Below are 23,682 nucleotides of genomic sequence, written 5' to 3' on the forward strand. Positions count from 1 at the left end.
TTCCCATAGCACTTAGTATCCTCTAAGATCCTACATAATTTATTACATTTATGGGGCTTTTGTGTTTCACTCTGCCCTTTTTAAGGGCAGTGATCTTCATCTGGTTTATTCCCTGTTGCATCCCAAGCACTAAGATTCTTGTCGAGCACGTGGTGGCTCATGCGCTTAAGAAAACAAGTAAATGTGGAGTGCAAAATTTCTGTACAGATGTTGAGTTTAAAAATGTTTCTTAAAAGATGTGGTGTAGAGTCTGAGGGAGATGCCAGAGGGGGCTGGCCACACGGAGGCAGGCGTTGTCTGTGTGTTAACAGAGGTCCTGCTGAGGCTGGGCCCCTGGGGACGTGGGCATTTCTGGGCTGCTCTGGAAGCTGATCCCCAGAGGAGGCTAAAATGGGGAGGGAGGAGGGAAACCCCAAAGTATGCCTGTCAGACTTTAGAAGGAGGGAGTTTGAAGACGGAGACCAGGGGAGGACTCACAAAGAAAGTACTGGAGAGGGCTCTTCAGATTTTGCAATTAGAAATGCAATTTCAGTGGAATGATGGGGGCTGACTTCAATTATTTGAGGAACAAGTGGAAAGTGGGGAAGTGACTTGAGAAGCTCTGCTATGAGGAAGGAGAGATCAGGCGGTGGCTTGAGGAAGTGATTTGTTTGAAGGATTTGTTTTTAGCTATTGAAAAACCGTCTTTTGGGTGTGGGTGGCTGAGTGAGTGGGGAAGTGACCGACAGGAAGCTAATAACATCCAGATTGACAGACGGAACCTAGTGCAAAGTATATCTTGTCCTTGCCCAGTCCAGCCCCCTAGCACCATGCCTGGCACATAGTGGGTCCACAGTTAGTATTTACTGAATCCAATAAAATCCTGTGGACCTTAGTGATCAGTCATTGTATCAGCAGCAACAACAAGACGACAAGAATGTCTAATGTAGAGAGATTGCTCTTTGACGCACTGACTGTTGGTTAGTGGCATTTCTCTCCCCTAAGCTATATATTTCTTAGCACTTTGAGCAGCTGTATGTGGTTACACTTTGGCTTTCTTTACTGCACAGTGGTTATGTGTTTAAGAGGTATATCTTCAGATGACTCATTTCAGTGACAAGTTAGTAAACAGTTCCACATGGATGTAAAGGATGTGACTGGTGTCTTCGTCCATTCAGGCTGCTATAACAAAAGACCAGTTTGGGTGGCTTAAACAGGAGAAATTATTTTTCACAGTTCTGGAGGCTGGAAGTCTGAAATCAGACCTCGTTTCCTGGTTCATAGCTGGTGCCTTCTCACTGTACCCTCATAGAGTTGAACGGGCAGTGGGGCCTCTTTTCTAAGAGCACTAATCCCATTCATGAAGGTTCCACCCTCATGACCTAATCACGTCCCAATACTTTCACCTCTGGGGGTTAGGATTTCAGCATATGAATTTGAGTGCTGGGGGGAGGTGGACACAAACTTCCAGACCCAAGCTGATGATAAGTCCCAGGAAACCAGAGGAAGAAAAGAGTTGGCCAAGGGTGGCAGACAGATCTCTGAACTGTTGGTCAGAGCCTGGCATTGAACCAGCTTCATCTCACCCCGACTCTCTGGGAGTTGGATTTCAATGATCTCAGTTTGCTTTCTTTGGATTTTATAAAAAGAATAGTGTTGGGAAAGGAAAAATGTAAAAGGAACCGTGATTTGAAATATATCCAGAACTAAAGTCTTTTTTCCCCCCCCTTTTTAAAAATGTGATATGCAGGGGCGCCTGGGTGTCTCGGTCGGTTGAGTGTCTGACTTCGGCTCAGGTCATGAACTCACGGTTCATGGGTTTGAGCCCCACATCGGGCTCTATGCTGACAGCTCAGAGCCTGGACCCTGATTTGGATTCTGTCTCCCTCTCTCTCTGCCCCTCCCCCACTTGCATTCTCTCTCTCTCTCTCTCTCTCTCTCTCTCTCTCTCTCTCTCTCTCAAGTAAATAAACATTAAAAGCTTTTTTTTAATGTGATATGCAGAGCAGGCAGGCTTAATTCTCTGGTGGTGGCAAATGACATAAAGTTTAGAGATGTCCTGGGAGAGAACAGAATCATTTGACTCCTTTTTTACTCCCATCTTCTCTGAAAAGACACAGATTGGCTGGCTGCATAGGAAAGAATGAAAGAAAGAAAAATCCCTAATATTTATTAAGTATCCTATGTGCCTGGAGATAAGCTAGCTCCTGTGTGCATGTTACATCTGTCCTCTTTAGGTGAAGGGCATTGTATCGGTATTTTCCATAACCTACCTGAGGGCTCACAGCCGACAAAGGGGAGAGAGCCTAGAACAAGCCCTGGGGAGAGAAAATTGAAGACTGTGGCTAAAGAGAGATCAATGTAAGAAATGTAGCTGCCTGGGAGCACCTGGACGGCTCAGTCGGTTAAGCGTCCAACTTCGGCTTAGGTCATGATTTCATGGCTTGTGAGTTCGAGCCCCGTGTCGAGCTCTGTGCTGACAGCTCGGAGCCTGGAGCCTGCTTCCGATTCTGTGTCTCCCTCTCTCTCTGCTTCTCTCCTGCTCACGCTCTGTCTCTGTCTCTCTCTCTCTCTCTCTAAAATAAATAAACATAAAAAAAAAGAAATATCCCTAGTGCCCAGCCCAGTGTCTTATTCTCAGGAAAATCTTGAGAAATACTTACGAAAGAGGTGGTTAGTTGGCCAAATGAATTGCCAGGGTCCGGAGAAAACTTGTAAATATTTTTGTTGAAATGCTGTTGGGAGGTCTTCATTGTCTTCTAGAGAATGGGGAAACCCAAGGGAGGGAGAAATATAATTTAAATTTTCAAGAGGCATAATTACAAACCATGAGTATGAGGCAATAACTGAAATGTCCTGTGTAAAATGCATAGCATGTGGCAATACTTAGTAAGTGATAACTATGATACTAAGGGAACTATTTATTATATATATTATATAAGTCCATCCTATTGCTTCTCCTCACCCTGGGACGTGAGGCATAGAATTCCATGACTTGAGACTTTTCAATTTGGGGCTCATATGGGAAAGCACCATAGCCTCTCTCTATCCATAATATTTTTTTACGAAAGATAATCTCTCTCCGAGTTGGCGGTCCAGCCCAGCCCCTTGTAGCCTAGTTGAGTTGCTCTTTGTGGTGTCTGCACCGTGAGACTTGTGTATGGTCCCATAACCTATATTTTAAAGACCATCCCAGGTGTTCCCTCGAGGGCAGACATGTGATGTCGCATCAAAATACGTGTCGGTTATGATGATAGAGTAACTTAAAACTCTTGTGTCAGACACTGAGCATCTTTGTCTCCTCAATAACTGGGGGTTTCTATTCTCGGGAACACTGTGGAAAATGTGGCCTGGATGGTGTTTCCATTGGCTCACGCATACTGTTTCTGTGGCTGTCACCGAAGAATGCTTTTGTGTCGGGAGGCTAGTGCCCGTCCGTCCGTGATTTAGAGGAATACATCGGGAGGACTTGCTGATTTATGGATGATGCACAACTATCATTTGTGCTAGCAAATGTGGTATGTGCCAGGGTCAAGGTTCGGTATAAGCTTCACAGGCTAGGAGAGGGGCTAAGTGTAGAAAGAAAGAATGCACCGGGCTAAGTGGAAGATGAAATGTGAGGTCCGAATACCAGTGGCATAAGTAAGGCAGCCCACCTGGGGATGGGACTATTTAGAGGAGGACTTGGAAAAAAGGCTAATGAACTCTACTTCAGTGGTCGCTCAACTGAGAGAGTCACTCACATGAGACTGCTAAAAACTACCTAGAAACTCTTTATATTTGCATTGTAGAGGTGTAGTCAGTTTCCTGTTCCATACTAGTTGGGCCACATCTGGAAACTCTTTAGTTCTATTCAGGGTGATGTGGACAAATGAGAGCGGGCCCAGAGTTGAGTGAGGAGAACTGTTAGGGGTTCAGAGGCCATGCCATTGAAGGAATGGTTCAAAGAAGGAGAATCTTTAGCCTGAAGAAGAGAAGGTTCAGGGGAGTGTAATAGTCCTGAAGGATTGCCCTCTGGGCAAAAGAAGAGACATGTGTTTTCCTCTAGAGAGTAGAATTAGAACCAGCAGGTGGACGGTAAGAGGCGTGGACAGGAGATGAATAAAAAATTAGAATCCTAAAGTGCCCATCAGGTAGCATTTACTATTTGAAAAATGGTATAACTGCAAGGCACTTGAATTTGAGTGTCTTCTGTCACAGGATCTCAGGGACCATCAGGACCTCCTGGATATCTTTCTAGCACTGTTCCAGCTGTCCACATCCTACACATCCTTCCAGCTCTGACCTTATTTCTTCACAGGAAGCCTTCCCTTCCCTGCCCTTACTTGTAGGGGTAGTCTTTCCTCTGTGTGCTATAAACATGGGCTTTGGAGTTGGGTTTGAATTCTAGCCTTGTTCTACCTGCATGCGTGACCTTGGGCAAGGGGCTTAGCTCTTCCCATAAAGATGCTCATCTATAAAATGCAGGTGACGTGCATTTACCTTGCAGGGTCGTTATGATAATTGGAGAGAGAGAAACTGCCTAGCACAGCACCTGATACATACATAGTTCATGTTCAGTTAGGGGTATTGACATTTAAGATGATGTATTGATAGGCATCAGGATTGACCACTGTATTTAACTACCCTGTGAGTGGCTACCTGGAATGAAGAACCAAGTCCCTCTCTCTTAAACCATTGCTGTCCTTTCCCATGGCTCGGTCTTTCTTGATTTCCTGTAAAAATTCCAATTAAGAATACAAACCAGGTCCTGGCTTTATCTGGAACCAACTGGCTCATGTACTTGACACAGTGAGTTCTCCATCACTACCTGTCATGGTTGCCTGACTTCCCACCTTTTCTGCCCCTGCTTTTAGGTCATCTACAAATAGCTGGTCAGGGTTGCACAGTGTTAGCAAGAATCTCCACCCCAGGCTTCTACCCTGTGCACCTGTTGGTAACTGACTAATTCTCTTTTTTTCTCAGGTGACTTTAGACCTTTCCATTGAAACTTACAGTTTATAATATGGGAGACGCAGGTAGGATCTAGTCAGTTGCCCTCTCCTGGACTTGCTTTGATTTGGCTTTTCAATTGCGCCAGGCCTTTATTTTCTCTTGGGTAGAGTGTGGAATGTGGAATAGTACCTCATTCACGGTGTGTGCATTTGGGGTATGCAGGAGTCATTGCCTAGGATCCGGTCTGGACCTAGTGGTGTGGTAGGTGCCTGGGCGTCAGAAGGGTCTCGAATGGTTCCTGTGTTCTGGAAGGTCACACCCTAGCAGAGGAGGTGGACGCGGAAACTGTAAGAGGGGTGCTGTGGGACAGAAGGGGAGGACTCCTAACTCAGACTTGGGGTCAGAGAAACTTTGGTTCCTGTACTAAATTGCCTCATACTCAATATGTTCTTTACATCAGACGCACTGGGTTTTTTCCCACACATTAAGTCAAAGAACACTTGTGACTCCTCCCTGGGTGGCCTGCTAGAGACCTAGGATTACCTCCTCTGGCCTCCCCAGGTCTCACCTCTGAAGACGTGTGTTCTTGTGACCTGGGTCCTTTGGAACCATGGGTTACTTGCCTGACTGCCTCATCCCTACTGGGAAGGTGTATGAGCTGCCCTGGTGCCTTCTGAGATGACCCATATTCATCTTGCTGCCTTTGCTCCCATGATTCCACTGCTTCCACGGTTGGGGGGCATTGAGCTTATGGGCAGAAATGAATTCTCCCGAGTCACCGAGTTTGGCCACTGCTCACAACAGAAGCCAGAAGGGGCTTCCATTCCCAGCCACCTCCCCTCCTTTCTGAGGACAGAGGGTAGTCTGCCCATGATCTTTTAGGATATCAGTGGTTCCCAGCCTTTGAGAGGCCTTGTGGGTATCATTCTATCATCTCCCTCATCTCCAGTCAATCCCTGATATGGCCAAATCGATTCTGAGGGCAGACACCTAGTTCCTCAAGCTGAGCCCTTCAGATTTCTGTTGTGGCACCTGAGAACAGTTTCAGTATTCAAAGGCAAATTAGACATGGTCCTTGTCCACAACCCGCAGTCCACTATTTTTCTCTGTCAGATGGTTCCACTGCTGGTCAGCACTTGTGAGACAAATCCTTTGTTAATCCCTCCAAAACTGTCCATCTCCTCTGATCTCCTGGAGATGGCAAAGGATAGTTTCCTGTGACAGCAGATGGCTGTTTTACCCCACACCCACTCCCCATGATGCCTCGAGCTACCTATGGGCTGAGACTCTGACTTCACTTTTACCCCACAATCCTTAGCCTGGGATGGGCACCTCCCTTTGCAGGCACTTGATAATCCCCTGCATGAGGAATTGCAGTAGCAAGTTCATAAAGGGATCTATTTCAGGGTCAAACTTCCTGTGGGGTGCCTGAGTCACTGCTTGGCTGGCCTTTGGACAGAGCGTGTCCTTTGTCAGTTCACTTTCATAAATGGCCACTCTGACCCAATTATTAAGTTCCCATGACAACCCAATGGATTTGAAGTTTAAAGAAAAAAAATGTTATAAGGGACCTCTTTTTTGGGGTTGGGGTATCCTGGGATCATCTGAGTTTCTATCATTCCAAACCAAAGAATCATTTCTTGTTCTCTTAAGTGTGTCAGATGGATGTAAGGGAAGATATAATGGCGGCCAAAGAAACTGGAAGTGAGACTAAACAGGGCCGTAAACATGTAGAAGTCCTCCCATGGATCACAGAATGGGGTTTTTCTCTGCTTTTCAGTTGACAACTCAATAGGGTTTTGTTTTTGTTTTTGTTCTTTTAGAAATGTTTTAGAATGTTTTAGAAAATAAAGGGGTCTGGTTAAGTAACTGTGCTCAGGCCTCATGTGTGTGCAGAGTAGCACTGTGCTAGAAAGGGCTAGGCTTCGGAGCAGGACTTGAATCTTGGTTGTGTCCCCCTCTAACTGTATGGCCTTCGGGAAATCACTCACTTACTCTGATCTTCAGCTTCCTCACCTGTAAAATAATCAACCCACAGAGTTATTCGGAATATTTAAGATAAAATAGAAAGCATCTAGCACAGAATAAGGCTTCAGTGATACTTACAATGATGATATTGACACGAGAATGATAATAATTGAACGCGAGGTCCTGTGCTTGCCGTGTTGCTGCAGTATGGGAAAACACGGCGATGCTTCCTTACCAAGGATTATCTTTGTCACCTGAACACTGCATGCTCCTTATTGTCCATGTATTTCTACGGGTTCAGATGTGGTTATCTTTTTTCTTAAATAGCAACTCTAACACTAGAAGCAACATATGAGCATACAGACTGGCATGTCAATGTAACCGTATCCACTCAGCACATTTTTAAAAGGGGAGAGATTCAAAAAGAAAGAATAATTGAGATAGTGTCTACTGTTCTGATAGCCACTCAGCCAAATTAATCAAAGGCCTGCACAAGAGCAGGTTGGGAGCAATGAATCTGAGTTTCCCTCACTCTCAGTAGGATGAACATTTTTGTGCAGGGTGTGATCCCAATGTTTGTCTTTTTTGTGCTACGTGGAACTAAACTCAATATAATTAATTACTTCTTCTGTCACCCAGAGAAAAAAGTTGTAATTTGCTCCAGGGTAGGATGATAACCCAGCTGTGTTAGGTTCACTGGATGAACTTCTGTGCGAGCATTCAGGGTTGTATAAACAGACTGTGTGTTCTATTTTATGGGTGATTTAAGGTAGGAGGACTTTTCATTTAGCTTTCGTTTACTGCATGTGATTATCCATACAAAATAAGATCTTATTTTTTATTAAATTTTTTTTTTTCAACGTTTATTTATTTTTGGGACAGAGAGAGACAGAGCATGAACGGGGGAGGGGCAGAGAGAGAGGGAGACACAGCATCGGAAACAGGCTCCAGGCTCCGAGCCATCAGCCCAGAGCCTGACGCGGGGCTCGAACTCACAGACCGCGAGATCGTGACCTGGCTGAAGTCGGACGCTTAACCGACTGCGCCACCCAGGCGCCCCTAAAATAAGATCTTATTTTAACTGACTTCTAATTCAGCTCTTTATTTTCTCATTTTGTCTGTATAAATAAATATTTTGGTATATGTTTAAAAGACAGGGACTGTTTAGGGGTGCCTGGCTAGCTTAGTCAGTAGAGCATGTGACTCTTAATCTTGGGTGGTGAGTTCAAGCCTCACATTGCATGCAGAGATTACTTAAAAAACGAAAATTTTTATTTCTTTATTTCTTTATTTTTATAGTTTAATGTGTTTTAATAGCAAACTTACAGGAACAGCACAGAAGACAGACAACATTAAAAACGTACTTGCATGTAGGACAACTCAGTTAGAAAAGTATAATGAATGGATGGAATCTACTGTATAATTAAAATGCTACAAACACCATTGTTGCAGTCAATAAGAAGTTTACTTGTTTAAAAAAAATCCAAATGCTGGCATTGTCCAGAAAAATTTAACAAATTTATTTATAATTGTTATAAAGGTGAACTGCTGAAACGTGTTCACTGAAACATTTTGACTTGCATTAATGCTGTATTTATATTTATATTAAACATTAAATATATTTATATTAAACATTCACACACAAATGAAAATGGAAAAACTGCCAATACCTGATTTCTGTCCCCGAGTTTTCCGTTTGCAATCATATACTTCGGTACCTTTTGACCCCCCTGGGAAAAAAATATGTGACGCTCAGAACTACCAATAACAGAAAGAAGAGAAAAAAAAATTTTTTTTTAATAGAATGAAATGTTTTCCATCAGAGCGGATTCTGAAGCACATTCTCCACGTATGCGGCACGCTAGCTGGACGTCTTTTGGCATTAATTGTTACACGTTTGGCATGGATAGCACATAGGTTGGTGTCTCCAATGAGGCCCACCAGGTAGGTCTCACTTGTCTCCTGCCAAGCACCCATAGCCACGCTCTGGAAGCGCAGGTCTGTTTTGAAGTCCTGAGCAATTTCTCACACCAGACGCTGGAAAGGAAGTTTGCGGATCAGAAGTTTGTCTAATTTCGCCGAGTGCGGCGGTACCAGGCCTGTAACGATGAGGTTTCTTCACCCCTCCAGTAGAGGGCGCACTCTCGCGAGCGGCTTTTGGTAGCCAGTTGCTTCCTCGGTGCTTTACCCCGCCCCGCGCCGTGATTCGCGGGCAGCCTGCTTTGTACCAGCCATGGTACTGAGACCTCCTCACTTACCCCCCTTCTCCTTCTGCCGAGCTTGGCGAGCTAGAGGCCGTGCAGCAGTGGCCGCCAACACAATTATAAAATCTTTAAAAATATAAAAGACGGGGACCCTTTAAAAATAAAACCACAATATACCACTATGTTTAAATAATGAACAGTTCCTTCATACCATCAGATAGGGAGTTAAGAGTCAAATATCACCAATTGTTATATGTGCATGTGGCTATGTGTGTATGTAATTTTATTTTATTTTATTTTATTTTAATTTTAACGTTTATTTATCATTGAGAGACAGAGAGAGACAGAGCATGAGCAGGGGAGGGACAGAGAGAGGAGGAGACACAGAATCCGAAGCAGGATCCAGGCTCTGAGCTGTTAGCACGGAGCCCGACGCGGGGCTCGAACTCACAAACCGTGAGATCATGACAGGAGCCAAAGTCAGACACTTAACCGACTGAGCCACCCAGGCACCCCTGTGTGTATGTAATTTTAAAAGCAGTTTGTTTGGGGCTCCTGGCTGGCCCAGTTAGTGGAACATGCGACTCTTGATCTCAGGATCACGAGTTTGAGCCCCATGTTGGGAGTAAAGCTTACTTAGTAAATGCTTAAAGCATTTTTAACATTCAGATCAGGATCTAAATACAGTCCTTACATTGCAATAGGTTGATAGGACTTAACATTCTTAAAATGCTTGTAATCAGTAGTTTCCCCAAAGAGGGGGATTTGGGGTCCAGGCACTGATTTTGTATCTGGCCACCGGTAAGGTGTGGCTCATGGTCCCACTGTCCACAGGGATGGACACTGATGCCACCGAGGCCACCTCCGCATGATGCTTATCTACTTTTATTGCTCAACTGTCCCTCTTAGAATCACCCACTTCCTGATCTTTTGTCTTTTTGTTCTTAAATGAAAATACGATCTTTTGAGATTCTTTACTCCTTTAAGTATTTGAACACCAGTCTGAAGGACAAGTTCAGCTTCAGAAATTTCAGCCCCGATCTTCAACACGGAAGCTTTATGTGTTTGCTTTAACTGGGCCATGCAGTTAGAACATTGTGGTTTTGGTAGAGGTTGCAGCTCAGCTGTACTAGAAATAATCTGGCTCTTATTCAGGAACTAGGAAGAAACATTATGACGTGGCGAAGCCCACCTTGCCACCCACATGGTGGTGTAGGTTTGTGCTTTGCATGCCTGTTGGCTTGGGAGGCGGTAGAGTGTAGATGGTAAGGAGGTATATACTGGCTAAAAATAGGAACAGGATGTTTTGAGACAGGGGCTTTTGCTTTCATAAGGCTCCGTGCACAAAGCTGAAGTTGATGCTGTCGCCACAGGTGTTATTTCAGCTCCTAACAGCGTATTGCACACATCCCTGAGTGGACCGCGAAGAAGCCAAGGCAGAAAGGCAGTAGTGCTCCGTCCGCAGGAAGGACCTCTTAATCAGGGGCCTCTCATGATAAGATACATATTTATTGTTAGGCGGCCCATTGGGCATCATAATGCCGATGTTTACTTTCGATGGACTGGTATAGCATTTCTTGCTCATTCATGCTTGTATACCCTTCTGTTCTGCACGTATCAAAACGGGTCCTTCCCGTTGGCCATTTCCTACATCTCCCCACCACCACGCTTCTCTGCTTCTCCCAGGTGAGGAGCACCTTACTCTTGGTCCCTGGCGCGCTTACACTCACTTGATTCCTCCCTTACAACCGTGTTCTATGTTGTGTTGCCAGGTTTCCTGCAAAGCCATCCCCATCACCGAGCCTAATGCCTGGGGCACAGGACACACTGCGTTTGTGTGGTGGTTTGAGGGGGTCTGCCCGTAGCACTCTGCTTTCGTTGGGGGCTTGTGAGAGGGAGGAGGCGTGTTCTCTGGGAGACTTGGTTTTAGAGACACGAGACGTGGAAAGTAGTTGTAACGGTACAAAATGGAAGGCAGAGTGTCTCAGAGGAGGCAGGCAAGAGTGCCCCACCTCCTCGCCGTGCAAATTATACTACTTAATCCTGACCTCTGCAGTCCTTGACAGTTTACCAAGCACCTTCACCTGCCTTCTCTCACGCCATGGACATGATATCATTAACCCTGTTTTGTAAGTGACAAAACCGTGGCTCAGGGGAATGAAATGGCATGCTAAGGGGCTGCTTGATTAGTAATGGCAGAGCCAGGACGGCAGCTCGGTTTCCTGATTCCAAGAAGCTAGTTTCCTTTCTACTTTTTGTCACCTGGCTCAGGTTGGTAACCTGGGGCCTGGGACGGAGAAAGGACGCACCTGGAAGGAACCACAGATGCGATTAAAGACTTCAGACAATACTGAGCATGAGCTTCTATGCGGCCAGTGGATGGGGAGAGCAAAACAGAGAAAGGACGAACGTCGAACGGGGACCATGTTCAGTGGAAACAGAAAGCAAGTCGCAAATGTGGGCCACATAGGAAGTTCTAAATTTTATAATAGTCACATTAAACAAGTAAAAATAAAAGATGAAATTAACTTTAATATATTTAATTTAGCCCAACACATGTAAATAGTATGTACTTTATCACGTCATCAGCATAAAAGTTATGAATCCAACATTCTTACATTCTTTTCTTCCATATGAAATTTTCCAACTCCAGTGTATATTTTCCATTTGCAACACATCTCCATATAGATTAGCCACACTGCTAAGGCTCCATAGCCACATGTGGCTAGTGACTCCTGTATTGGGCGAAGGTGTGTTTTACGTATTTCATGTATTGCCACAGTCACATGAAGCATTTATTACAGTACCGCCTAATAGCTGAGGAAACGGAACCCAGGGGGGTCATATAACTTGCCGGGGGTCGTGAAGCTGGAACGTAAGAGCTGGGTTGTGACCCAGGTCTGTCCTTCCTCTTCCCGGGGCTTGATCTGGGCCTGGAAGGATGGTGGAATTGAATATGGAAAGGAGCAGTGGCCCTGATGTGGTGGTATTACCTCTGAGTGTTTGATTTGCTGCTGGTGTTGACAGTGTTGTGTGCAGTGGGCAAGGGGGGCCGGGGGCAGAGTAGGTGTAGGTAATTTCCAAACCATTGTTAGACCTGCTTCTAATAAGGAGGTAGCCGAGGGGTCACAGGCGAGTAAAGGGGAACCGTTGTCTTCAAATGCAAGAGTGGAAGGAAGTTAAGGGAGCCCTTTCACTATGGGGTGAGCCTGTCTCACACGGACAATACTTTCCTTTTAGAAGTTGCGTGAAGATTCAGGTTCTAACACGCAGAGAGCGCTTGGCCAAGGCCGGCTTGTGAAGCGCCAAGTTAGATGTGTTTGACCTCCCTGTGCTAATGGAGGTCCTGTGTTTCATGTGAGTTTTATCCCTTTCCTGGAAGACGAAGATATCCTGATGGAGGGGAAACGGGATTAGGAGGGCCGTGTGCCTGCCTGTGGGCAACCGAGCGAGTTCTAAGTGTGTTTCATTCACAAACATTGCAGTAGTAGGAAAGATACGCTTTTTAACTCCTGGTGTTCCGACACATTAGTGTTCATCGTACAGTGTTCTCGTACAATCATCATCCATTTGCGGGGGAAAAAAAAGGTTTTTACTATAATTATAATTTTAGTGTGGATGGAGTTTGTTTCTTCCTGTACCATAAACATTTTTCTATCTTTATAGTGCATGTGGTGTGTTAATGGCCTCAGAGGATAACACTGAATCCTATATAAAATGTGCTTGTTTCTATGGCTGGGTATTTAGATTGTTTCAAAATTGACATATTTAATGCTCCAGCCTGTAGCCTCATGCGTACGTCTCTTTTCTATCTTTTATAATTAGATGATAAAATTAGACCACTGAGATTTATACATATATAAGTTAATTATGTTTGAGCATAATTTAATTACATTTAAATGTAATAGAATTGAATATAATTGTATTTATAAATAATATATAATTATAAATTTAAAGCAATTTCTTTATAATAAACACCCCAGCCTTTGAATTCTAGGCCAGAAGGTGACAAACATTTTAAAATGTGTTGGTGGTTTGAGATTATTGCTTCTGTTTTCTCGAGGTGTTGCTTCTGGGCTTTCTTTCTCTGCCAGTTTTACTGAGATAGAATTGACATAACAGCCTGGTGTAAGTTTAAGGTGGACAGCATACGATTCTAGTCTCCCAGTAACAAGTGATTATGTAAGTTCACCATTCTTGCCCCGAAATCACCAGATTTAGGTGTGATACTGGGTGTGATACTCAGAGTTTTGCTAAATTAACAAAGGTAAAAATATGCCAAGTGTTTGTTTGTACCTCGCTTTTAGAACACCACTGATGTCACTGAGGGACAGGCGAGGCCACCATCAGTGTTGGGACGCCTTCCTCGAGGCGGGTTGGTTAAACAGTTTCCTTTGCAGACTGATGGTGAGGGCCAAGCCCAAATACCCACAGCCTCCAAGTCTGGACACGGCACTCCCCCACACTCAGCCTCCGTTCCCCACAGCAGCACAAAAGCACAATGGAGCTTCCTCCAGAACTGGCTGTGGCCTGAGGAAGAGGAATGACCTTCCTGTTTCCTTCCACACCTACTATTGCACATGGATCTGTCACAGGCTTTGGAGTCCGAGAGATGCGTGGTGTTGGGCATGTTATTTAATCTCTTGTTGACTCGTTTTTCATCTAAAATGGGGACAGTGGCATTATCCCTATAAGGTTGCCAGGAGGGTGAAGTGTATTACCTCTTGCAAAGTACTAAGCGGTGCCTGGCACGTATTTAGGACTCAACGAAGCTTGTAAATGTGGGTTTGAGTCTAGATGCCTTCTTTGGGCAATTCACTTAACCCTTCTGTTCTTGAGTCTCCGCATCTGTAAAGCGGGAATATGGCACCTGCCTCACAGAAGTGTTAGGGGGTGTTAGTGAGGTGATATATAGCACAGAGCCTTACATATCAAAGCCCCTGCGTAAATGGAGCCAAAAGAAAAGCACTGTGTTTTAATTTTTATTCTGTACCCTGCAGAAGGGAGAGCTTTGCCCTCTTGCATTGGTCTAACTTCTGTTGTAATGAGCTCCCAGATTTTGACCGTATTTGTTGTTACAGTGCATTTTTATGTCTACGTTGTAGGTTTGGGGCCATCCTGAAACAAAGGGGGAGCGAAGCGACATTCTCGTGGTCCCTGAAGCTTTGAACGGGTTTTAACGAAATCTTGGTTTTAAGGTTAGCAAGTGGATAATTTCGCAGAGAGAGGGTGATACTTCATATGCTCATTAATTCAGCGGCTTTCCCCCTACAGTTGGGGTCACAAGGAATGGAAGGTATCGAGTGTTTGATGGTGCCCAGTGACACAGATGAAATTTGTCTGAATGGAAAGGTATAAGGCACATTCCTTAGGAAATGCAAAGAAATGATTGGAGACGCAGTTGAACACAGCCCGCCCATCCCCTACTTCTATCTGTCCAACTCCTTCTCATCTTCCTATTTGAGATGTCTCCTCCAGCTCGCCTCCCTGAACCATCCAGACTGGTTGACTGGACCCTCCTCATGGTGGCATACTGGGCGGCTGTGATTCTCTCTTACCTGTCTTCCTCCCGAGGCAGAGACCTGCCTTAGGCACCCCTGTATCCTTATTACCTACCACTGGGCCTGGACAGCACAGCCAAGGATTTCGGGTGAGGAGAGCTCTGTGGTGTGTTCACGTCCAACTTGCGAGCCTTCCTGTTTCTGGGGCAAAATCTGAACTCTGGGCGCATCACGGAAGGGATGGGCGTTTCCTTCTTCAATCCTCATGCCTTGTGAGTTAGAGAAGAGCCACAGTGAGCTTCTGTGGCTTTCCTTGAACGGCAGTAGCTGGTAGAATGGGGCGCCGGACAGGTGTAGGAATAATCCTGGTGTGGCATGAGCTTTGCCATAGAAATGCTGGCGTTGGGGCCTTCTGCTTTGTCGCTGCTCCTCTGGGAAGTCCAGTCTAGCGTAACAGTCATATTCTCTGCCAAACACCTGTTGTATGCTGGACAGTATACTGGGAACCTCACAAGTATTGTCTCAAATACGTTTAAGGACCAACGCGAATCCCCTACGTCTTCTGTAAAGTCAGCAGCATGACAGGGTTGGAAGGAGAATTTGACAGGGAGCCGAGAAATCAGGGTTCCAGTCTGGCTCTGTCGCAAACCAGTGATGTGGCCTTCTCTATGCCACTGGGCCTGTTTTCTCATCTATACAAATGGGATGGGGGAGGGGGGGTACACTTAGATGCTTTCTCACTTCCCTTCTGTTTCATATCCTCAGTGTGTTCACTCCAACGCAACCTGCTCTGAGTTTGCCTGAGTTATTTTGGACCGCAGGTCACAATTACATAGTTTAGTAGCACTGTAAGTTCTGAGTGAGTCTTATCTCCCAGCCATGCTCTGATCTTCCAGTGACAAAGACCTTATCTTGTTCTCTTAAACGCTTCTTAACTCCGGGCCTACACGTTGGTGAAATATGAGTCAGTTACCCTGGTGTGGGGCCCTGAAACATCTTGGGTACAAGTTGTCCTGAGATGGTTGTTTCTGGGCCTCCATCTTCAGTCTTTCTCACATTAAGAACTGAGATTATCAGGGCCACTTTCACATAAATCGGACTTTAAATGTGATCAACTTCTACTTAAACCGTTTTTTTCCCCCTTTTGTGATTAGTACCTTTTGTGTCCTAAGACATCTTTGTCTGCTCCAAGTTCACGAAGAAACTCTTCTGTATTTACTTCCAGAAGTGCTCTTGTTTCCACTTTCACATACAGCTCCAAGATCCGTCTGAAATTAATTGTATGGATAAAGTGAAGTAGAGGTCAAAAGTCGTATTTCTTCCCTGCATGGATCTCTAGCTATTTCAAAATAATTCATTAAGAAGACTTTCCTTTCTCCATTGAATTTCATTGGTACCACTGTAAAGAATTGTTACTGTGTATGTGTGGGCCTCTTTAGGGATTTTGGTCCCCCCCCCACCCCCGATCTAGTTGTCTGTCCTAACTAACACCAACAACAAATTGTCTTCATTACTGAGGTTTTATATATAGCACGTTTGTGAATGCAAGTCCTTTAACTTTGTTCTTTTAAGGTTGCTTTTGCTATTCTAGGTCCTTTGTATTTCCTTATACATTTTAGAGTTAGCTTGTCAATGTCTCCAGCGTCACACTGGGGATTTTGGCTAAGAATGCATCCATGTGTTAGAGTTCTCCAGAGAAACATAACTTATTTTCTCGTTCCCTCTCTCCCTTCCTTTCCCCTCCCTCACACAGAGTTTATTCTGTTTTTGAAAAGCTGGTAGTGTTGCTCTGCATTGATTTGGAGACCAACTAACATAAGATACATATTTTGAAAAACACCGGTGCAGTGAAGGAGAGAGGAACCTATAAAATAAGTGATGACCATCTACCAGAAAGTGCTACCAGGGTGTCTAATGCAGAGAGCTCTGGGAACAAGGGAGGGAGTGAGGGCCAAACCAAATGGGTCCCGGGGAGTCTGGGAATGCCTCCCGGAAGTCCTTGAAGAGTTGGCATCGGAGAGGAGGCATTTACACATTTGACAGGAGGGCAGGGAGGGGTACTTGAGCTCAAGGACGAGGGCAGTGGTGCTCTTGGGAAATGATGAGGTGGGATGGGTGAACTTTAGTTAGCTCAGTCCAGCTGGAATGTGAGGGCTGTGAGGGAGTGGCAGAAGATGAGGTTACAGATAGCAATGACAGCAGGAAAAAAAATCACAAGAACTCTGATGTAATAGCCTAAAAAAATTTGGGTTTTATTATGTGTGTATCAGGAAGGCATTGGAGGGGGTAAACGGAGAAAGGGCCCAATTCCGTTTGCTTTCCACAGAGGTGCACTCTGTGAGCAATGTGCAGGTAGACCAGTCTACCCCGTCGAGTCATGATTTAGGACAGGAAACACGCAGAGGAGACCCAGTTGTGGAAGGCAGATCTAATCCACCTTATACCATTAGCCTTCCATCTGCCACGTGGCTTCTCAGAGGGTCCCCACAGACACCCAAATTGTGCTCTTTTAAGTGTTTGTCAAAATAAAAATTACAGTCCCTTTTAGGGCTTAGTAGAAGGCGGAGATAGAGTTCATTCTGTCTGTTCTTTCTTCTTCCCTCTGTAGGGTTTCCTCATCTGTAGAGCAGAGTTGAGGTAACCGGTGAGAGATGGCGAATCTCTTAACACCCACAACATGGCATTATTCTAGGCGCTTTATAGCTATTAACTCGTTTCATCTTCACAATTGTCTGTAGTATTATTATTTCCATTTTATAGATGAGGAAACTGAGGTACATGGATGTAAGCGGCTCACCTAAAGTCACACATCCAGCAATTAGCAAAGCTGGGGTTTAGGCAAAATCTGTTCTCCTAACCACCATGATGCTTCTTGGTTGCATTTGATTTCATTCCAGCCATGTCCTTGAACCTAGATCTTTGAACAAAGATAATCATGAAAAGATTTGACTTTGACTCTCGATATTGCCAAATCTGAATCTTCCCTAATACAGAGGAAGAAGAAAGTTTTTCTAGCTAGGAGAAGAAGGATGGCTTCTTGGAAGGAAGTGCCTTTTTTTTTTTTTTTTTTTGGTTAAGAGAGTGGGGTGTGGGTTAGAGAGAGAGAGAGAGAGAGAGAGAGACAGGGAGAGAATGTGTGTGCATGCAGGAGGGACAGAAGGAGAGAGAGAGAATCGTAAACAGACTCCCTGCTCAGTGTGGAGCCTGACACAGGGCTTGATCTTATGACCACGAGATCATGAACTGACCTGAAATCAGGTAGTCAGACATTTAACCAACTGAGCAACCTAGGTGTCCCAGGAAGTGGTATTTTAATGGAGCTTTGAGAAATGAGTGGAATTTTAAGAAGTAAAAATTGCTGAGAAGAAAAGGCAGCCAAGATGAAGGAATCCAACTGTAACCTCCCTCTGTTTACAACTAAAAAACTGGACAGAATGCAAAAACAACATGGGAGCCCTGAGAGACAGGTGTAGGATACTGGACCTGAAACTTGGATGATGACCCTTCATGGCCTTTGTCACATGGAATTGCATGACGGTGTGGGAAGCTACCACTCTGGGATAGCCCCATCTTTCCAGCCAGAGGATCCCAGCAATGGAGCCACCAGAGGGTGTGAGGAAATCCCTGAGAGGAGAGAACTGGAAAAAGGGCCCCCACTCACTCTGCGCATGGACTGATCTAAGTCATGGGCATGCTGCAAGGTGTGTGTGCATGGAATAGACCCAAAGAGGCACAGCAAAGGTTTTGAGAGCTTAACTATAACAGTAACACCAACCAGGTCCCAGATAAACCCAGAGTTGCCTACGTGACGGGCAGACCCAATTAGCCCAGTGAAGGCTTTGAAAACCAAACTGGCATTGAAGCGATGAGTCGCAAGAGATGAGACAGAACTTTCAATCTGAACCTAAGTGGGTTAGTTGTCTGTTAAATAAAGAAAGAAAAATATCAACGTTTTTTCTTCCCCAGAGAATTTTAGCAGGATTCAGTGTCTCATAATATATTATTCAAAAGTCCAGGATACACTCCAAATTTACTCAATATAAAAAGGGACAGGGGGTGCCCGGGTGGCTCAGTTGGTTGAGCGTCCAACTCTTGATTTTGGCTCAGGTCACGGTCTCACGGTTCATGGGATTGAACCCTGCGTTGGGCTCCACACTGAGTGTGGAGCCTGCCTGGGATTTTCTCTCCCTCTCTCTCTGCCCCTCCCCTGCTTGTGCCCATGCATGTGCATGCTCTCTCTCTCTCTCAACATAAATATTTTTTTAAAAAGAGGGCTGTGGCTCTAAATAACCTGTTTGTTCACAGACCAAGAGAGAACCCAAAGTATTTTTTCTCTTTTTACTGCTTTTGATAGGTGGGAGGTGGGGGTGGCGAGGACCCTTGAGGTTATTTCAACACCAAGCAAGAAGGCCAGAAAACCCTACAACATGCAGCTCAGAGCACAGGTGCAGTTGACTGAGCAAAGAAATCAACATTGGGTGCCTGGACCTCAGAGCTCTCTGCCTACCCTGTTTTTTGGTCCTGGGACCACTTCACTGACTTCCTGTTTTCTTCTCAGGTCACGTTGTAGCGGCAAGAGACCTAAGGGTGAGGCTGGGAAGGGGAGTGAGTTTGGACTATTCTCTAAATTGAGGGAAAATCCAGAGAAAAGGCAGTAGTAGGCTTTCTTGTGAGAATTTGGGTGTACCGGCCTTTCCTGTGCAGGCTGGGAGCGCTCCCTCCGCTCCTTGGAGGTGAGAAGAGAGCCCTCCCCTGCCCCTGCATCTGCAGGGGCTCTGGGGGTACCAGATCTTGAGGGAATTGAACAGGTTTACGCTTTCATGCTGATAATCACAGAGACATGATTCTTCTAACACAAGTCACCTCAATTCATAAGAATGACCCTTGAATAGAAGAAATCTTCAGTGTCTTAAGTAGGTGTTCCTTCAACAGTGTTTCTTTTTTTCTCTCTGAAATGGGAAGGTCCTCTACCCACGAGCTGTACTTCCATGGCGTTGCAGAGGTGATGAAGTTACACCACTGTCTCGGAGAAATTGAAAATGACAATAGTGTCACTTTGCATAGCTTGGAAGCTCCTTTTCTTGTGAGGAAACAGAGGCTCCAGGGGATAAGTGACTTGCAAGGACACACGGTGATTTGGGTGGACAGCTAGGGACCTCTCGACTGGGACCCGGTTTCAGACTTTTCCAGGAGTCCAGCCTTCCCTCTACCATCCCCTGGGCTCTCACTTCATCGAGGGTCCCAAATTCTGATTCTCTTGACTGGGGAGCAGTGTCTGAAAGAGTTAACACCGAAAGCAGCAGACATCAGTTTTGTTGAGATGAACATCAAGGTCCTGTACGTAGCCAAAGAGAAATATTGACTCATGACACTCCCAGAAAATTCATCTCCTCTCAGAAATGAGGACTTCCCCCACCCATAGCAGCTAAGCCAGGTCCAAGTTTACCAGTCACCGTGTCGTGAGCACCTGCCCCATGCCTGGCACTGCAGGCTCCTTACTTCTAACCCTCCCAGCAGTCCCGTCACGTAGGTGGTTCTGCACACATTTTGCAAAGGAGGAAACTGAGACCCTGAGTACTCGTATCTCATTTGCCTGGGATCACAGGGATGAGTAATGAAGCAGGGATCCAAGTCTGGATTCGTCTGGCTGCAAAGCTGGGTTCCCGTGAAGTTTCGCACCACCCTTGCAGACTGGGCCTAGTCTGAACGTCTTCCTCGCCTCAGGCTTGCTCCTCGTTCTGCCCCACGCAGGAAGCTGCACCCAGGGTTTTCCTGGCCTCTGGGCCTTGAGTCAAATCTGCGTTGAGATCCTGGCTGTGCCTCTTGACAAGTAGGTTGATTGTGGGCAAGTCCTGTAACCTCTCTGAGCCTCAGTTCACGGGTTCAGCAATTACTTGCCTGATGGTGGGGTTATGGTGAAGATTCGGTGGCTGCTTGGCCCCACACGTGGCACGAAGTAGATGGTGGAGGAGCAGCTGCTGGTTCTCGTTTGTTGGCTGCTTACCTTCAGGGAATGGAGGGGGTGTTGTAAGCCATGGCACCCACCCCGCCACCCCCCACTCCTGCTGACCTTGCGCAGTTCCCGCTGGTTCTTTGCTTTCCTCTGAAGCTTTTTATCTGCTCTCCACTACGTGTCCGATCATCGCCAGATCCAGGCTACTCATGGTGCCGCGGGGTGAGACCCGAGTCTCCCTTTCAGTGTCCCCTCCCGCTGCTCAGCTTTGGGCCCCTGCTTGGGCTGACCTGAACCTCTCTCTGTGCCCTGGTGCCCTGCCCTTTGCCCACCTCCGTGCTGTTTCTCTCCTGTCCTCCAGGTCTTCCCCGTCCATGAAGGCTTTGATCCCGGGCTGGATGTGGGCTCCTACTCCTGGGCTAAGATTCTCGAACACCTTGTTTGCAAGAAGAAAACGCTCACTTATTTGGCACATGAAGCCGAGCCACAGGCCCTGACCTTGTCTCTGGGAGCATCGAGGTAACTCGCTGGTTCAGGCGCTCACGTTCTGGGCTGGGGAGGGGTGTGGAAACAGACAGAGTAAATAGTGCATTAGGTATTTGGGCGCTTGTCTGATTTCTCACGGTACTTGAGACTGTTAGCATCTTAAGAGCAGCGGCATGGCCGTTACCTCTGGGCCTACTGTTATCGGGCCTGAGCCCAGAGTTACCTCCATCTTGGTTGAACTGATTGATCCAAATGGATGTGGTCACAAGGTAAGTTCACAGCCATTCCTAGGCCAGCACTGGTTGGGGGTGGGAGGGACTGTGGCGGCCCGGGGGGCAGCTGTCTTCCTTCCATGGTGCTTCTTTCTTTTCCATCCTCTTAAGTCACATTCCTTGGTTGGGTCAGCATGCAGGATTTGACAACCTTTTGCTGAGTTGCTATTGGGCTTTAGGGGGGAAAGCTCACTGGCTTCAGGGCCAGACTTTCCCAGGCAGGTTACAGGACTCCCCCAAGTCTCATGTTCCTCGTCTATAAAAAGTTGGATCAGGAGGCTCAACATTCATGAGAGTGTTCTCTTGAGACCTTTGAGAATTCTTTTTTTTTTTTTTTAATTTATTTATTTTTGAGGGAGAGAGAGAGACAGAGTATGAGCAGGGGAGGGGCAGAGAGAGAGGGAGACACTGAATCTGAAGTAGGATCCAGGCTCTGAGCTGTCAGCACAGAGCCCGACGCGGGGCTTGAACTCACAAACTGCGAAATCATGACCTGAGCTGAAGTTGGACGCTTAACTGACTGAGTCACCCAGGTACCCTTGATCTTTGAGAATTTTAAGATAAGGACTCGTGCACGTGCTACCAGGGCACCGAGGCTCCCCCGTACATGCGGTCGTGCATAACTGAACCATTTAAGTGATTTTTGTCTCTGATTGATTTCGTGAATATAGAGCTGTGGGCATTTATAAATCTGTTAGCAGAAATTCATCATCGAGTATAAACTTTGCTTAACACGGACTAGCAATCTTATTTCTGTGGGATCTGTAGTTCACAGGCAGTTATCTGCATCACTTCCTAGTGCATGGAGGGCAGAGAGCCCCCTGTGCACTGGGTCATGGCCCGGGGATGAGCCCTTTCACATACTAAGGGACTGGCCCCTGCCAACTTTCTGCTGCACATACTTCATATTCGTTCATGAGCAAAATCAGCCTGCTTTATGTCTAGGACCATGGGGTTGTTCTCTAATAGTCAAAATTTCAAATGTTGACCCTGTAAATGCCAAAGGTCAACTGTGAGAACAGCAGCCATCCAGGGCTGCTGAAAGATTTCCAGTTCGACAGATAAAGTGTGTAGCATCCTAAGCGTGCCCTGGCCTTAGAACTCAATACTGCTGGTTTCCTTATTAACTGAAACCATTTGCTTCTGGGGTTAGGCGGGCACGGCTGTGGCTGAGAGAATCACAGGTCCAAGGAGATGGTCACTGGCGAAGAGGTACTGAGAGCATGCCCTTTGCATTCAGACAGTCCTGGATTGTCGTTTTGGCAGTGCCATTTATCAGTCAAAGCCTTTCCGCTTCTTGAAAAATCAGCTTCCTTCTCTGCGAAATGGAAACGATAACCGCGCCAACCTCGGAGGGTGGCCGTTGGGGCTGAATGAACGGTTCTACGTGCAGGTTTAGCACAGTGCCTGGCACATAGGGAGCCACCAAAAGCAGTCATGGTGACTTCTCTGTCTTCCTCTCTCTCTGTATAGGGATGCACGCCTAGTAGTTGCTTCGTGTTCACTGGTGATTTTGGTTCAAGTCTGAAATCATTTTCTTATGTAAAAATTAACCACCTTCCACCCTCAACAAAACACATTTACAAGCCTGGGCGGTGAGCCCTGGTCCGGATACTGAGTACTGTTTGTATGCCTTGTGCTTAGCGGTACTGAAGCAGCAGAATCCCTATAGAGCCCTATCTTTGATTGGAAGGAGAATAAGATTAGCAGCTCCCCCCCACCCACCCCTCACTCCCAGCACCTGGAATGCCTGTAAGAGAGCATTCACCTAGGTCGGGAGTGTGGTGGGAGTCTACACGGCGAGGGCTCCAGCCTGGAGAGTCTGGGAAGCTTCCTCTATGGAGATGGGCTGGTTATGGGCATGCTCTTGGATCCCGGAAATGAAGGGGAGGGAATGACCAAGTAGGGAGGTTTGGGGGTGAGAATAATTAGGGCTGAGATTTGTGGATCTGGGTCCGAAAGAAAAATATCCACACTGTCCACCGTCTGCTTGCTCCATTAAGCACCAAATAGGTACAGCTATAAAGTGGTCTCTGTGTATGTGTGGTGGGGAGGGAAGTGAATGTAGAAAATTCCAGAATACCAGCCCTTCCCCTCTAGGAGAAAATGACCATTCACGAGGAGTAGAAGTTGAGTGTGAGCCCTTGTCTGTGATTGCCCAGAATGGAGCACACTCCTTTGCCCATTAGATTATACTTTAGCCACATTGCTACCTGTGTGATCTGGTGACCTAAGTCAGGTTCACAGCTGGGAGGAGAGAAGGTGAAAGAAACACACACCTTGATGCCAGGGCAATTAGCACTCTCTCTGGTAGTCGTGACTCCCCGCCTGTGACCTCAGGACAGACCTGAATTGTTCACATTTCCCGTTGGGGTGGAGAGCCC

The 23,682-nt window shown here is 46.1% G+C and overlaps 1 protein-coding gene across 4 annotated transcripts in view; it reads left to right on the forward strand.

Moving 5' to 3' along the window:
* Positions 1-23,682, forward strand: part of ST6GAL1 (ST6 beta-galactoside alpha-2,6-sialyltransferase 1) — a 121,537-nt gene that overhangs the window by 48,710 nt on the left and 49,145 nt on the right. For 2 of the 4 annotated variants that reach the window (XM_040481053.1, XM_040481052.1), the window contains one exon: positions 20,902-21,059. The exons of the other annotated variants lie outside the window; for them this stretch is intronic. The gene's annotated coding sequence lies outside the window, so the exon portion shown is untranslated. The remainder of the gene's footprint in view (positions 1-20,901; positions 21,060-23,682) is intronic. 4 annotated transcript variants of the gene reach the window in all.

Source organism: Herpailurus yagouaroundi, unplaced genomic scaffold, assembly GCF_014898765.1.
Source record: "Herpailurus yagouaroundi ecotype Mexico unplaced genomic scaffold, PumYag 159, whole genome shotgun sequence".
In the NCBI taxonomy this organism is placed as follows: Eukaryota; Metazoa; Chordata; class Mammalia; order Carnivora; family Felidae; genus Herpailurus; species Herpailurus yagouaroundi.